This window comes from Fundulus heteroclitus, unplaced genomic scaffold (genome assembly GCF_011125445.2).
Source record: "Fundulus heteroclitus isolate FHET01 unplaced genomic scaffold, MU-UCD_Fhet_4.1 scaffold_37, whole genome shotgun sequence".
NCBI classification, from domain to species: domain Eukaryota; kingdom Metazoa; phylum Chordata; class Actinopteri; order Cyprinodontiformes; family Fundulidae; genus Fundulus; species Fundulus heteroclitus.
In genome coordinates, this window is record NW_023396781.1 from 3,738,922 (window position 1) to 3,752,312 (window position 13,391).

Consider the following 13,391-nt stretch of genomic DNA (forward strand, 5'->3'; position numbering starts at 1 on the left):
GCGGTGGTGAGCTATGTTAGTAGTTACAGCTGCCCTGGGGTACACTGACAGAGGTGAGGCTGTCATGCACCAGCGCCACCGGGCCCTCTGACCACTGGCAGCAGGCAATGTGGGTGAAGTGTCTTGCCCAAGGACACAACAACAGAGACAGTCTGTGCAGGGGATCGAACCGGCAACCTGGCAATTGCAAGACAAACTCCCTAACCTCTGTCCCACACCGCCCCAAACCATAACCACAACCATATAAAATCCCAAGTTATGTTCATAAAATCATGATCATGAAACCCCAAAAAGCACCAAACAGCTAAACTTGCCCCCCTATACATTTTCCTGCCTTGGTCCAGCCCAGAACCTTCTTTTTTATTTTATTTTATTTTTATTTTTTTTGTTGTTGTTGACATTTTTATTACTAAAATTCAATTAAAAGATGTGCAAATATATACAGTGAACAAAACATGAAAATCCAAAATGGAGTCATTCTTTTTTTTATAAAAACTCAAAACATCATAAAACATGCAGTCAAACAAATCTTATGACTTTGAATCTAGAGTCAAGGAGGGCTAAGGACAGGATGCTCATGGTCTGCAAAATCTGAAGCTTTTTCTGTAGTTCCCTGGTGAGGTGGTCTCCAACGTGCTGGTGCTGACTTTGTCATCTTCTGCTGAAGGCTTTACTCCACCATTTTATGAGGGGAACCACTCAGTGAAATGTCGCCAGACAGGTGAAATCCCCCTCTTTCGCCCAGAAGTCTCGGCTCATCTCATAATATCCTTTCTAAACAGGACTAAATTGAAACATTGCACAAATATTGACTATGCTGGAACTTTAATTTCGGTCACCTTTCTTCTCCAGGGCCCAACCACTCTATTAAAGTGCTGCAGTGCCACTGGATCTAAAACCAGGAGAAGAGAAGGACAATAATCAATAAACACATATAAAATCAGTTGTGTACGATTATTTCCGAAATGTTCACATATGCTTCCTTAAAATGGTGTGTGCTACCCAAAGTGCTAAAGATGCAAGTTAAAGTGATCAAGTGAAACAATAAAGGTGTTTCTACTTAGAATTAACAAATGGCTATTGAGTAGTTCCTGCTCTACATTGCGCCATTTCTAATATAAAGCGAAAATAAACGTCACTGTTACATTGAATTAACTTACCTGCTGTCCAACAGAAAGCCTGCAACCTCCACATCCGTTTTAAATGCCCGCTCCCTCGTGAATTATCTCCACCACGTTTGTCTCCCAATTACTTCTTTAGCTTTTCTTGGTTACTTTTTCTTCCCTCTCACATGGCAAATAGTATGGACAGTCCTCCATTTCAACAGAAAATGGCAAATAGAATGATCTACTGTGGAAGTGTTTGCTTGTTTTCCACTCCTCCTTAACGATAGCACATCTTCATATCGGAGACAGATAGGGGAAAAGTGTATGAGTGACATTAAGTCCCATTTCAGCTTCTGGAATCAGAAATAGCGAGGCAACATGGCACCTCCCAGTGGGTGCACCAACACATATGTATTTATAAAGTGCTAATTCTAATGTATGAGAAAGCATAATTTTTGATGTGATGTTATGTGATGTGACCTTATTAGACTTTGCCAGAATATGTATTTATAAAAGCAATACTTGATTTTTTTGCTAATTAAAAGCCAAATTAATGACACACTGTCCCTTTAAAGATAAACGATTCCATTGGGATAAATATCTTGATCACACATCAGCTTTAACTAGTATTAAAATAAAGCCTAGCTTATCTCTGCCTACACCAGTATGTTGTGAGTGTGTTCTTTTTTGCATATTTTGCTAGTACAGTGAGGACTTTGATGTAAGGTGAGGACCTTTTTCAGTCCTCACTTTTTTCTGGACCCTAGGCCAGGTTTAGCGCTAAGGTGTCAATTAGGTTTGGGTTATGATAAAGCATTTACTGCAAAAGGGTTAGGCCATAGTAAGGCTTGAGAATGAATGTAAGTCCATTGGAGTCAAGGCACAGGCCTCACTGTGTATTTTCAACAAAAATGTGTGTGTGTGTGTGTGTGTGTGTGTGTGTGTGTGTGTGTGTGTGTGTGTGTGTGTGTGTGTGTGTGTGTGTGTGTGTACTTTGAGCTGAGTGAGGACTTTGATGCAAAGTGGGGACTTTTTTGTCCTCACTTTTTTCAGGGCTAGGAGTTAGGTTTATGAATAAGGTGTCAGTTAAGTTTAGGGTGAGTTTAGATATATACTGATAACGGTTAGGTTTAGGGTTTGGGTCAGGATAAGGCCATAGAAAGGGTTGGGGGTTAGGGATTCTGAAGAAATGCATGGAATAAAAATTTAGGGCTCTATGAGAAGGTTTTGCCTCCACCATGGGGAAGACTTTGATCACACGAAACCGCAGACTTTTGACCACTTAGATATCGCATATTTGCACTCTTTGACCCACTTTGTACATAGTGGTTCTTAATATTATTGTACTTCAGTTTTTTATGGATTTCCCTGTTTCTCATCACCCCTCGGCCACACTAGGTTTGACCCTGCTCCTGAGCAAGTCACAAAGTGGACGCTGCCAAGTGGAGCCGAACCGAAGTAGCGGAAAAGGGATTGTTGATGACCTAAAACATTTAAGTGTGACAAAAAAAATGAAAAGAAAAAAAATGTCAGTGGGTATTTTAATAATTTTTTTACAGCACTGTATCCAAAAAATGTTCAGATGTAATTTATGTAATTCTTTGTGAAAACATACTCGAAACAGAAATAACATTTTTGGGATCCTTAATCTTTGGTGGTCTCTTATAAAGACTCAGTGGGATGGCTTCATGTCTGTCGCTGCATGTCACTGGAGGGAGAACGGGGGCAACTAATGAGATTTGAATGAACACAAATGACACTAAAAAGAAATACTGGCCAGGGAGAGGCTAAAAAGGACCACCCCACTATGGATGTGGGGTCCAACTCACAGACTTTAGAAGTACTTTTTAGGAAAGATAAAACATTTGTTTAGAGTTTTTCACTATTAGCATAAAGGTTTCAGTAATTTCAAACTTTGAATAAAAAAATCTCTGTTCAGTGTAAATCTCTTTAGTTCAGGTTGGATAATTTCTCTAGATTTTGAACTGGAGGAGATCAAATACAGTTCTCTTATTGAAAAAGCTTTGAAACATCCCTTTAGTGTAGTGTTGCTAATTGTAAGCTTTGAAGCAGACACCAACCATACTGGTTCTAGTATACATCAGAATTGTTGCCATCTTGTGTCAGCTGACCCACATTGTGGTCCAGAACAGTGTTAATGAAGATGCTATAAAGTAAAGATACTTACTTGTTCCAGGTGGGGCTTAGTCCAGGGGAGAGATGGTGTGTGATTCCTCTGAAGGTCTGGGGTGGGCTGGAGTGAAAGGAGTGGAGTAGTGAATCTGTAGTTATCACTTCCTGTTGGGAATGAGAGGCAGATAGAGGGTGGACAGATAAGTGATCTTTTCTAGGGAGGTGTTTGGCGTATCAGTGAGGAGATTGAAGGATCCAAAATGAGAAAGAATCAAGCAGAGAAACCAAACATCGGGCACAATGGATGAAGAGCTTCCAACACCAACGTTCACAGTTAAAGGATCTGTAATGAGGGCCAAGAAGAGATAACTTCACACACAGAGAGATCTCAGAGAAGTACAGAAGTTGGTCTATTAATGGTGTGAAGTAAAATAACTGGCAATCCACTGTCTCCTCAGCCACTCTTCTATAGCAGCTTTGAGGAGTTTCAGATTAGCTGTAACTGGAGGTTATTAAACTGTCTGATATTACTTTGCTGGAGTTTGCTCTACAGTTGTTTTTCCTGTCCACATCCTTGCTGTGTCTAATCTTGACTTGAAGTCACTTCTGTAAACTCCTGAATAATTTCCTGTCACCCTCCTCAAAGGCTAATATGGACATTAAATAAGTGTTCTGAGGCTAATTATTTGATTAATTACTGTAGTACAAAGACGTAATAAAGCTAAAGGTGTCAGCAAAATAGAAGTACTGTAGCGTACAGTGCCTGTGTTATGTTTATGAACAACACTGAGTTTCCACTGGATCAGAAAACATTATTATTCAAAGGCCACTGCAACATTATGAAGTCATTCAACACAACACCAATCTAACATCATTTTTTGTTAAATGCTGTTTTATGTAAATGCTGTCATAAATGAAATTCAGGTAAATAAATCCCAACTAATTAAATGTTTTGGCTCTTCTCATAGTGACCACATGAGTGTTTTAGTGCTTGTGTGCTGTGGGTGGGAAGCAGGCTGTACCTCTTGATGCATCTGATGTGAGACCAGTCAGCTTTCTGACAGGAGCTGTCAGTGGAATAGCAGGGGGGGTCCTTATCAATCAACCCTTCCCCCAGCTGCCAATCAAAGGCCCTGAACACAGTACATGAAACTGGTATGTGCACAGCTTACACAGCTGTCACTTCTCTGACACTCCAACATGGAGAAAGATACAAAGAACAGAGACAGGACCTTAACAAACATGCGTGTGTTTTTAAATATGCTTTTACTGATTGGCCTTGGTGCCTCAGGGTCCTGGTTAAGCTATTTTACAAACACAAGAATAAAAAATTGCAGCGTAAAAGCATATCCAAACATGGTATACATTTGCAAACCAAATGTGCTCAAAACTGTATGTGCACACCTCTGTTTTTCTGGAAATGAAATATTGGACTGATTGTCGAGCCTTGGAAGAAAATATTTCACAAGTTTCTGTCCCACTGATATGAATATTTTTGTTTTGACTGGTTTTATGCTGCTAAAGTCCGCTAAAATAGACTGACAGCTGATCAGATTGTTAGCACCACTCTGACGATGTGCTTACTTTTCTAACAAGCTCCCTGTGATGTTTCTACGAAAGTGTAGGGAACCATTACTGACAACAGGTTAACAGAACTAAAAATCTGAACCAACAATTTAACGTGCAGAATGTACCTTTTCTGAAATGGCTCACTGACATGAATCATTCACATTAGATTTAAAGAATACATGGTGAAAGGAAGAGCGGTTTCACTAATGTTATTTCATTCTTTTCTTTGATTAGCAAATACTGATGTTTCCATTAATGCTCTTACATACACGCACACACAGACTCCGCCATACTGTTATAAGGAGAGCATTGCAACCTGTGGTTTTCTAACAGTAGTAGAATGAATATGTAAAGAACAGAGATAAATAGAGAGCTGAAAGACCCCCTAGCTGGAGGCTGGCCTCCAGTCACACAGACACTGGTCCTTTTAGGCAAAGACAACTACTACTTAATCAAAGGTCTGTAAGGGAAATAGCTGTTAACAGATCAATCACCTGTAGGATGGGACCAACAGAGAGGCAATCCATCTCTAGCTAAGGCCTTATGCTAATGAGAAGTGTCACTGTATTGCTGCTGAGAAAGGGAAACACACACACACACGCACACATATACAATTGCTAAGATGTTAAGATGAAGCTAAAACAAAGTCTAAACTGTAATTCAGATACTGGAGAAATGGATACTGACATACAGTCCTCACAATTTATTCAATAATGTAGTTGTTAAGTAAGGATGTTAAGAAATAACCTCAGTACAAGTAGACAGGGAATTAGAATGGGAAAATAACTGAAAGTCTAAAACCATGCAAAAACATCAGACAAGTAACAAACTAAAGAAGCTCAATAGGGACTGCCTGTGTACAGGGTAACAACAAGTGGATCTGATAGAAATCTAAGAAAGCGTAGGATTATGAGCAGCGGCGGCTTGTGGTGATATTTGTAGGGTAGGCAAAAAGATGTATAACAAAACACTTCAATATATGTGCGTATATATATATATATATATATATATATATATATATATATATATATATATATATATATATATATATATATATATATATGTGTGTGTGTGTGTGTATATTGTAAGAAAATTACAAACAATGAACTCAAAATAATTATTAATCAACATGAAATAAAGCCGGCTGGTGAATTTAAGTATCTGGGGGTAGTTTTAGATTCAAAATTGAAATTTGATGCCCATATTAAGAAAATGACGAAAACTATAAAGACAAATATAAACTGCTTTTGAATTATTCGACCATGTGTACCAAATCAAGCTGCACAAGTATATTTACATGCAATTATTTTATCCCATATGTCTTATTGTTCCATCGTTTGGGCCCAGGCCACAAAGTCTGTTTTAAAACCTTTTCTCTCACTTTACAAACAAGCACTAAAAATATTCGATCAAAAACCAGTGAAGTGGCATCATTGCAAAATTATTAAAAAATACAACATGATGACCTTTAAAATTTTTATAAATTTCTCATTTTTAAAAGCTATTTTTAAATGCCTTAATGGTCTTGCCCCTGAAGTAATCTGTAAATTTGTTCTAAAGTATGCAAATGAAGGAATCAGGACATGAGCTGGAGCTAGTGGGAACTGCAGGATTAAAAGATGTCGGACATCTATGGGTCAGTCCGCCTTCTCAGTGAAAGCATCACATTTTTGGAACTCTTTGCCTCTGGAGCTTAAGTCACAGACTGATGTTCAACTTGTCTTCACAAGATTGAAAAAATGGCTCAAAGACAATCAAAAGTGTGAGCACTAAACTGGCTTGTATTGTATTGTTTGTTTTAACTCCTCTTGTTTTTTATGCATTTGTGTGTCGTTACTAACCTCCCTACCCCTTAATGCTTACACCTTTTAAAAGCCTATATATATATATATAGTGGGACAAATAAGTATTTAGTCAGCCCCTGATTGTGCAAGTTCTCCTACTTAGAAAGATTAGAGAAGTCCGTAATTTTCATCATAGGTACGCTTCAACTAGAGACAATATGAGAAAAAAACAGGAAATCATCAAATCAAAAATTTTAGGATTTTTAAAGAATTTATTTGGAAATTAAAGTGAACAATAATAATTAAGTAATAAGTATTATTGTTTAGTGTCAGGAAGACTGGAAGCATTATACGTTAGAGAAACAAAACAGCCACTGTCCAAAAGGATGGCCCAGCGCGAAGAGTAACGTTATCAGGCCAGGATTCTGCGATTTACAAAATTCATAATTAATTCAGATAAACAAATTATATTTTATATTAGGCAATTACCATGGCTTAGATCACATTTAGTGTGCTATTTAAGATGCTTTAACTGCATTATCTGTTCCTTTACATTTAAAATAGGCAAACAGAATATGACTATAGTAACACTAAGTCTGCTATTCATAGTCCTTTAACAGCCTATTTTGTTTCTTTATAGTTAAAACAAGTAATAAAGATGAAACAGACTTTTCAGGCGCTCTTCTTACCTATTTTTTAAGTTCTAGCAACCATAAGTCAGTCAGCTCCAATGGAAAAGGGAAAAAATATGTCTCTAAATACAACATTTGGGTCAAAAAATTATCACTTCCTGCTTCGTTCGGGATGTGAACAAAGCAGCACAGTAATTCCCAGCAAGAAATGGGACCCATCTGCAGCCAGGGTGCTGCCATATTTCAATTCCACAAAATCCACACCGGAAGTTTTGGTAATTTCACGTGTAATCCGATGCACTTTATGGTCCAAAAAATATGGTATTCTCTTCTTGCGTCTTCTTGCATCATGAATTTGTCTTATGGTGGGATGTTAGCACTGCAGCTGCTACAGTATCTATTGGTAATCCATCAAAAAACCCCTGCTGGGCTGTTTGATCATCAGCTACTTAGCTTTACTCAGTTGTTAACCCACCACTTAAATTATCATTAATAACCAATGAGGTTTATTATATTTTATTTATAAACTAAGCAAACAATTACCTTAAGAATTAATAAATATTATGGATTAAAAATAAGCATTTGAACTCACATTGCTTAACAATATATTGATTCACAAATTCCATTTACTGTACTGTCTAAAAGTGCAAACTACTGAGTACAACTATAAAATAATGTAAACCAAGTTTATATTATTTTTTGCAATGTCATTTCTATCTGATAAATGGTGCTTGGTGGAAACCTGAGATGTCCCAGGAGAGGGGTCAGTGAGAAACCCAACTAGACAAAAGGAGACAATCATATTTACACATTGCCACCTCGATGCTCCCACATGCAGGCACTCTTACCCACAAATAAAAATAAATAAATAAATAAAAGGGTATGCTGAAATTTGAGGAAGCTAACGCTAGCTGCTAACCAATAACCACTGGCTGCCACTCAGTCTGTCACACGTCTTCAGACAAAAGGTCCTGCATGCACACACACTGCTCATGGCGAACATGCAGCTGTGTTAGTTCAGGATAAATAACTTTTAAATGTTAATTTTTACACGGCAGTGGAAGCATTTGAGAAGAATGTTCCATCCTCCCTGCCCAGACAGCTGCAACAAAAAAAACAAAATAAAAAAACAAAACCGGTATGAGTGAGTGTGGGTTGGAAGCCAGTGTGTCGAGTGAAACAAGCAACCGTTTCTATTATATCTACCTTGTAAACAGCATAAATGAACAAGCCCAAAGTTGCTTATAATAAGCAGACGTGGCAACACTGCTGGAAGCCTGGAACACAGTGCTGAGCATTTTCAGAGATCCCTCTTCCCCTCTGTCAATAGACTAGCAGCGTAGTCAGTAAGCCCCCTGGTGTTTCATTCGGAAGTGTTGAAAAAATAAGAGTGGTGATGAGCCATGTGGTGACCCAAAAGTACATCTCGTACCCCAGTCTCCTTTCACCTCATGCGGTGTCGGTAACAAACCCAGAAAACTCAGTTACAGTACTAATTAAAGGGTTAGTGTCAATGATGATGAGTTTTGCCCTAAAAACGAAGCAATTTATGAGGGATAGCAACAGGAAGGACCATGTAAACTTGTGATCTCGTGAGCACTGTTTCCGCAGCCGGGGCCCAAAATGGGGCCACAGCTGGCCGCTTTTTCCCTTGGAGCAGCGTGAGTGGGAGTTTGCAGAGATGCCACACAGGATCAGGACTGTAACCCGCACTGTAGTCAATGTGAGCCCAGGGGAAGTGCAGGCCATTTAACCCAGGTAGAGAGCTTTGCCCTGTGATTATTATTGCAGCATAAATACAGCCTAAGCTAACACCAAACTTGCCCTGGGAGAACTATATTGTTTTAATCAGCAGCCAAATGAAGACTAATTCAGACACAGCTGTGATGGTAGATGGAAGCTTTAATCATGTACGATTAAAAGCTGTACTACCCAAATTCCACATTAATTCATAACATTTTCAACCAGAGACAATATAGTATAGTATAGTATATTAGATCAGGTCTATTGCAACATCCCACGAGTGTATAAGGCTACAGGAGTTCCTCACTTTGGATCATCTGATCACATCTCTGTAGACCTGATTCCTGCCTACAAACCCCTGATCTGCAGAGCCAGAGCTGTTGTCAGTACCATTCAGGATTGGACTTGGGAGTCCTGCTCAGCCTAACAGGATTGTCTTGAACAAACAGACTGGGGAGTGTATAAAGAGGGCACTGATCTGTCCTATATTCATTATGTTTGCACTGATGTTCTATCCAAAAAGACAATAATAATGTTTCCTTACCAGAAACCATGGATAAAAGGTACAGTAAGGTCGCTGCTGAAGGCCTGGGATGCAACATTCAGATCAGGAGATAGAGTGGCCTACAGCAGGGCTGGAAGTGAATTGTAAAAGGGCATCAAGAAGGCAAAGCTCAGGTACAACCAGTGCACCTTTTCAGCAGCAATAACCCATGCAACGTATGGAGAGGTATCAGGACCATCACAGATTATAAGCACAATGATCAGCAGCTCAGTAACGACACAGCACTCCCCGACATCTTAAACAGCTTCTTTGCATGCTTCGACTCTCTAGACATGGTGTCAGGTCAGACACTAAGATCATGTACTGACTAACTTGCATTTTCTTTCTGGACATCATTAACTTCTCCCTCCAGCTCTCCATCATCCCTAACTACCTGAAATCATCCATCATTGTGCCTGAGCCCCCCAGTCCCCCAAAAAAACATCACCTGCCTCAGTGATTACCGTCCTGTTGCTCTGACCCCTGTCAGAGCAACAGGGCAAACATTATGAAGTCCTTTGAGTGGATTCTCCTGAAACACAGGAGCTCAGCTGAAGGTCTGTACAGCCTTCAGTTAACCTACAAGGGAAATCACTCTAAAGAGGATACTGTCTTTTTGGTGATTCACAATTCTCTGACTCATATACAGCATCCCAACACCTGTGTTAGGATGCAATTTGTGGACTTCAGCTCAGTCTTCAAAACCTGGCTCACAGACATGTTGACTCTAAGGCTCCACAATCTGGGAGTATCTGCACCACTTTGCTTCTGGTTCAGCGATTTCCTCCCCAGCAGGCCCCAGTTTGTGAGGATTGGGAAACACACATCTGCCCCACTGATCCTCAACACCGGAATGCTGCAGGATTGTGTCCCCAGTCCTGCTCTCTTCACTCTCTTCATACATGACTGCTCTACTATCCACCCCACAAAAATTGTTGAGAAATTTGTGAACAATAAGACTGTGGTGGGTCTCATGTCCAACAATGATGAGACCCTCAACAAAAGGAGGTCCACAGTCTGACACAGTGGTGCTCCAGGAATAGCCACATCCTGAACACCAGCAAGACCAAGGAGGTCAGAGTGGACTACAGGTGGTCCAGGAAGACTTAACCTGCTCCTCTCTGCATACAGGGGAAGGTGGTGGAGTGTGTGGACAGCATAAGGTTCCTGGGTCTTCAACTTTCCTCTGACCTCTCCTGGATTGTGAACACCTCCCACCTGGTGAATAAGGCTGCAGGTCCACATGGTGTCTACCCCAAAGTCTGTGCAGAACAGCTCACTGGGATTCTACAACACCTCTTCAACCTTAGTCTGAACAAGGAGATGGTTCCAGTGTTGTAAAAGACCTAATGCATTCTTCTGGTAAGAAAACTCACCCTTCTGTCCTCAATTACTTTAGACCTGTTGCCCTGACACCCACATCATGAAGGCCTTAGAGAGACTCCTGTTGACACACCCGAGTAAGGAAAGAAGTAGCTAACAGGACCGCCGGAAGTTTGCTTATTGTTGTGGAGTTGGACTTTAAGATGCTATCATACATTATCATTTAGACAAGGCAGCACTGTGAGGTTCATGTTCTTTGATTTCTCCAGTGCATTTAACACAATTCAGCCTAATTTACTTTGTCAGAAACTCCAGAACACTCAGGTGGAGGCCTCAACAATCACCTGGATCAGAGACTACCTGACAAACAGACCACAGTTTGTGAGACTGAAGGATTATGTGTCTAACCAGGTAGTCAGCAGCACAGGAGCACCTCAGGGGACTGTACTCTCACCATTCCTTTTCACTCTTTACACCTCAGACTTCCAATACAAGACAGACTGCTGTCATCTGCAGAAATACCCAGATGACTCTGCAGTTGTTGGATGCATCAGAGATGGGCAAGAAGCTGAGTACAGGGAGCTGATGGACTGCTTTGTGGCATGGTGTGGAAATAATCTGAATGTGGATAAAACAAAGGAGATGATTGTAGATTTCAGGAAAAGCAGGAATAGGTCCCACACTATTACCATCATGGGAGAAGAAGTAGAGGTGGTGGAGGTATAAATACCCCAGTGTTCACCTAGATAACAAACTGGACTTGTCAAGGTGTATACAAGAAGGGGCAGAGTAGACTGTACTTCCTGAGTAAGCTTAGGTCTTTTAGGGTTTGTAGCATGATTATGTAGATCTTCTATAAGTCTCTTGTGTAGAGGGTGATCTCCTTTGCCATCATCCTTTGGGGTAGCAGCATCAGAACAACTGACTTAAAGAAGCTCAACAAGATATAAAGAAGGCCGGCTCTGTTCTGGGGACCCTTCTAGAACTTCTGGAGATGACTTTGCAAAGAAGGATTCTTCATAAAATAAAGAACATTATGGACAAACCTAAGCCTCCTCTTCATTAGACTATTGTACAACAACAGATTGTCTTCAGTCAAAGGCTTCTCCAGATCAGCTGTAAAACAGACCAGTACAGGAGATCCTTCCTGCCTGCAGCCATCCGCATCCACAGCAATTCGTTGAAGAAACCCCTGTAACATGAGTTACACCAGCATTTAATTTCTCTTTGAGATTAATAAAGGATTTTTGAATTTGAACTGGATTTAATTGAATTTAAAGGCTCAACAATGGCTCTTCTTTCTCAGGAAATTGAAATGCCTTAAAAACAGATTCTTTCCCAAAGTTGTGAGAGCTATCATATCCTGCTGAGAATCAAATAAACCACCAGGCCACCAGACTGTTTACAAGTTTACAAAAATGCTACTACTTCGATAGGTTCTTGAGCCGATGAGAAATATTTACACTGCCCCTCACCTGCAAATTTGTATTTACACACTTCAATTTTCAGTGAATGTCTGCCAATCACGGTATCAAATTGAAACGTAAGCAGCAGGCATTATGAGAAAACCACAAGAAGGTAAGCTAGTCAAGCCACTTCTTGCTGTTCTACTGTCAAAGAAGAAATTGTGGATTCTTACAAAACAGTTGATAGCAGCATCTAAGAAAGTGTCCTCCTGCGTCGCCATGTTTATGTTGTCTTAGCTGTGGGCTCAGCTGCACTTGCCTTTGTGGCACTGGTACAGTATGTCCCGCCTTAAAACACAATACTGCAACGTGATTGGCCGAATCGTTTTTATCTCGGACACAAACGGTTGAAGCTGGAGCAGTGCAAGATGGATTCTTGTGTGTTTGTGAAGGCACAAATACCACGAGAATTCATCTTGCAGGCAACGTTACAATTTAATGCCATCCAGATTAAGTGATTGATTAAACAGTTTCTTTTTCAAAGATTCTGGTTCAGAGATGACAACTTCTGTCTTGTCTGAATTTAAAAACAAATATGTAAAGTAACAGGATTTTATGTCTTCAAGATATGTCTGTGGATTATTTGTTTCAACACATGTTTCATCAGTATGACAATGGAAATGTATTCCATGTTGTCTGATAATTCTACCAATTGGAAGCATTTATATAGAAAAGTATAGGCCCAAACACTGAACCCTGTGGCACTTGGCAAGTAACTGTGGAATTTGAAGATTTGTCATTTACATTAAGAAACTAGAATCTGTCAGACAGAGAGAAGGGTTCTTATGTAAAGGTATAATTACAAATACCTTAATTTGATATGTGATCCACCAGAACTCTATCAGAGTAAAGTCAGTTGGAGTTCTCTTTAAGGAATTACATTGTTAGGTATTTGCATATTTAAAATGCATTACTAACGATAATATACCAACATTATGAAATAAAAACTCAAATATTTAACTGCTTAGGTTCTAATCACATAAGATTACATTGTTTGCACAAAGAGAAATCAACCATCACTATAAAATTTATTTCAGCATGAGGAAAAGATAAACAAATATTTTTACACAAACATTAATATTGAAACAAAT